The following is a 4,539-nucleotide window of genomic DNA, read 5'->3' on the forward strand; positions in this document are numbered from 1 at the left end:
ATCTTGGTGGTCTACAGAGAGCCAAATTACGTCCAGTTGAGAAAAGTTAATCCAGAGCACCGAATTGAGTCTGGAGTGTGAGGGTGGAAATGAGGAAGAAGGTGAAATATACATCTTCTAAATGAGGTGAATTGGAGGGGGAAATATATAGAAACATAATGTTCCTAGAAAAGAAAATACAAGTCACCCAATGGCCATTAGCTGAAATCAGAAGAACCCCAGAGATATCCCAAATGAAGATATCTCAAACATAAAATCTCAAATGAAAATATCTCAAATGAAATCAGTGGTCCTCAACTGTGGCTGAATGTTAGAAATACTGGGGAAATTAAAAGCATTTAAAAAAATATTGATCTCAGTGCCCAACGCAGACCAATTAAATATGTGAGGTGAGGTTTTTTTTTTTGTTTTTTTTTTTAATTTATTTATTTTTAATTAGAGAATCACCGTGAGGGTACAATTACAGATTTATACACTTCTGTGCTCACACTTCCCTCATACAAAGTTTGGGAACCCATCCCTTCACCAGTGCCCATTCTCCACCACCCGTAAACCCAGTGTCCCTCCCACCCTCCCCAATCCCATCTCCCCCCCACCCCACCCTGCCACTGTGGCAAGGCATTCCCTTCTGCTTTCTCTCTCTAATTAGCTGTTGTGGTTTGCAACAAAGGTGTTGAGTGGCCGCTGTGCTCAGTCTCTAGCCCTCATTCAGCCCGCAACTCCCTTCCCCCACATGGCCTTCGACTGCAATGTAGTTGGTGATCGCTTCTCTGAGTTGACCTTTCCCCGGAACGTGAGGCCAGCCTCGAAGCCATGGAGTCAACCTCCTGGTACTTATTTCTACAGTTCTTGGGTGTTAGTCTCCCACTCTGTTATTCTATATACCATAGATGAGTGCAATCTTTCTATGTCTGTCTCTCTCTTTCTGACTCATTTCACTCAGCATGAAACTTTTCATGCCCATCCACTTAACTACAAAATTCTTGACGAGGTGAGGTTTAAGCACTGAAAAACAAAATAGATAATGACTCATGAATACAATCTTGAGCATGTAGCCAAAACTGAGTTTCAACATGTAGCCAAAACTGAGGACCCTGATCTCAGGTGCTATTTGGGGGCTTCTCAGCATGCCTTGCTCTGCCTATCTCCCCTTACCCACGTGGTGATAATCAGGCATGACTCAGCTCATTCACTCTGGGTGTCTTCTCTGCAGTGTGTCCAACTTTTATCTACTGAGCCCTTGCTTTCTCTGAACTAGACAGTAAAAAACATGGTGTTGCCTTTTTGGATGTCCTTAGGGACCCTTTAGGAAAGAACTAGTACCATTCCCATGAATCAGTTGAGAAATGGAGGCTTTGAACCGTGAGGTAAAGGAGCCAAGAATAAAAATTCAGTTAAGTAGCTGAGCTGAGACTGTAATTCAGAGTTTCTCATTTATTGCAGTCTCTTGACTGTGCCAACTCATCTCAGTTTGAACAATTTGTTCCTTCTGACATCCATCCATTTCTAGTGACCCTCCTTGTTGTCCTTATTCAATCAGCCCTAACAATTGTCTCTAAGGCTCAAGGATTTTCTGGATGTGCATTAAGATAATTTAACACCAACTTTTATGATTTGTGTAGCTGCTATTGGGAAAGAAGGGGTATTATCTCAGCATCTGTTTACCATTGTCAGTATCCATTATAACCTCATAATTGCTGAGAAATTACACAGAGGCTGCTCATGGGTTGCTCCAAAAAGGGAATCTCCAGGATAGCTTGTTAACTGGGGATTTGGGAGGCCCAAGTGGTGTCTTGTTCCCTTGCTTTGGGACTGCCTCTGAGGGTAATGAGAAGCTTTCTGCAGAGTTCCTGCAGCCTTGGTTTGCAGTTCCTTTTCTAGATGGAGCTGCTTGTTTGCTTTAAAATTTGCCGCCGCTGGCGGCACTGAAGAAAGGTGAAATAAAAACATGGATCTGATCCACAAATATGTCAGCTTTGTTCCCAGACTTGCAAGGAGTATCCAAATAAAGCCCATGCTGTGGAGTTCAACCCAAGTTCACCCCTTTAAAAGGCCACGGATGGCTTATAGTTCCACCTTCTGCTCCAATCAGTCTTTGTTGCCTTTTCCAGGGGCTTCATACTTATACTTCCAATCCTCTTGAGGCCTTGCTCCTTCTAGCCCAGAGCTGGTTCTGCTCCTTCCTTCTTCTCTTGAAGAAGCTCATCTGAGGTGGGGGGTGGGTGTCGCTACTGCCACCTCTGCCATAGGATGGGTGCAGACAAGAAGGAGGCAGGTGGTGGGCAGGTTGGTGAAGGGCAAGCACAGTGATGTGGCAGATGTGGTCCTCCCATGCAGGCAGTGTGTGCAGAGCTCTGGGAGGCAAGGTACAGACAAAGAGAGGTGCCTGGATTGGCACAGTCTGCACCACCCAGACCCATCCAGTACCCTCCAGCATCGGCAGGGGCCCGTGGCGTGCATTATTCATAATAGCCAGAATCTGGAAACAAACCGAGTGCCTGACAACAGATGACTGGCTGAAGAAACTATGGTATATCTACACAATGGAATACTATGCAGCTGTTAGGAAAGATGAAGTCATGAAATTTGCTTGTTTCACATACTCCTGTAAGACAAAAGTGATTTCCCATATCAGACTTCTCTGCTTAGAATGTGGAGAATTTCTGTAACTTTGTACTTTCCAAAGTGCATCCAACTGAAAAAATTCACCTTTTGACGAATTTTTGCATTTTGCCAGTCATCTCATAACTGGGTGCCAAAGCAGGACTCCATGAAAGATGACAGAGAAGTGATTTTTATAGCCAAGTGGGACTACACGGCCCAGCAAGAGCAGGAGCTGGACATCAAGAAGAATGAGCGACTATGGCTGCTGGATGACTCCAAGACATTGTGGCCTGTGAGAAATGCAGCCAACAGGACAGGCTACGTGTCATCCAACTATGTGGAGAGGAAGAACAGCCTCAGGAAGGACTCCCTAGTAAAGAACCTGAAGGACACCTTAGGCCTTGGGAAGACCCGCAGGAAGACTAGCGCGCGAGATGCATCCCCGACACCCAGCACCGATGCCGAGTTCCCAACCAACAGCGGCTCCACTCGGAACCGCATCTATGACCTCAACATCGCGGTGCTCGTGAAGTTCGCCTCAGAGTGTGAGGACGAACTGTAGCTGGTCAAGGGCGAGCGCGTCACCATCATGGAGAAGTGCAGCGACGGCTGGTGGCGAGGCAGCTGCAACGGCCAGGTGGGCCGGTTCCCCTCCAACTACGTGCTGGAGAAGGCGGACGAGGTGGAGGTCGAGACCCCAGGCTGCCCAGGCCTGCGCCAGGCCACGGCGCTCAGCAACCGGCAGGGCGCGCGGCCGCTGCACCTGTGCAGACACTCCACCCCTTCAGCTCCGTCACTGATGAGGAGCCCAACTTCGACAAGGGCAGACCATGGAGGTGATCGAGAAGCCCGTGAACGACCCCGAGTGGTGGTGGTGCAAGAACGCTCGGGGTCAGGTGAGCCTAGTCCTCAGCAACGCGCTCGCCCAGCACCCGGGGCTCGCGCCGCCCGTCAGCGTGGGCTACACAGGACCCGCCTGCAGCAGGCGCTTCTCGGGCCGTGAGTGGTACTACGGCACCGTGACACGCCACCAGGCTGAGTGTGCCCTCAACGAGCGTGGAGGGGAGGGCGACTTCCTAGTGAGGGACAGCGAGTCCTCGCCCAGTGACTTCTCCGTGTCTCTCACAGCATCAGGGAAGAACAAGCACTTCACAGTGCAGCTCAAAGTGGACAATGTCTACAGCATCGGGCAGTGGCATTTACACACATTGGACGAGTTGGTGGAGCACCACAAGAAGGCACCCATCTTCACCAGTGAGCATGGGGAGAAGCTCCACCTTGTCAGAGCCCTTCAGTGACTGCCCACAGGCTCACCGGGACAAGACTCAAGGCACATCTAAGGGTGCTCACACAGGCTACCGAGTCGGGTGCTTTGGTCCTGGACTGGCTCGCTCGCTCGTAACCCTGGCTTGGTCGGTTTATTTTCCACTCACCTTCCTTTTGCCGTCCCAAGCCCCCAGCCCTGTGTGCAAGCCCACTCCCCGCCTGGACAGCTTTAGAGAATGCAGAGTAGGGAGGTTGGGGCAGCCTCTCCTTATGCCCTCCCCACGGGGAGCAGCCTTAGTCTGTGTGGAAGGTTGATGTTGACAGAGCCCCTAGCTTCAGAGATGGGCGCCCTCTGACCATACCAAGATGCTGTCTCCCCTGAACTGACCAGCACGCTGGAAACACAGTGCTGGGTGGGCAGCACCTATGAAGGTCCCCTCCTGGCAGCCCTTGTGCTGTCTCCTTGGCCCTGACATGGCTCCCTGATTCCCCAGGGAGTGAGCACGTTTGCTGGTAGCAATACTGGAACCACCAGGGGAGGTAGTCACGAGGGACTGTCTTGTGCCTTTGGGGCTGTGCTTGCAATAAAAGACAGGGTTTCCTTGAAAGTCAGTCTCCAAGTGAGGTGGCTCGGAAAGATGTTTTAGTAATTGAACCCCCCAAGATGTG

General features: G+C 50.1%; 1 pseudogene; it reads left to right on the top strand.

The window, feature by feature from the left end:
• The first annotated feature begins 2,770 nt into the window (after window positions 1-2,770).
• On the top strand, window positions 2,771-3,902 carry LOC101544841 (cytoplasmic protein NCK2-like; annotated as a pseudogene).
• The last annotated feature ends 637 nt before the right edge of the window (window positions 3,903-4,539 follow it).

The sequence above is a fragment of the Sorex araneus genome, chromosome X (assembly GCF_027595985.1).
Source record: "Sorex araneus isolate mSorAra2 chromosome X, mSorAra2.pri, whole genome shotgun sequence".
Classification (NCBI taxonomy): domain Eukaryota; kingdom Metazoa; phylum Chordata; class Mammalia; order Eulipotyphla; family Soricidae; genus Sorex; species Sorex araneus.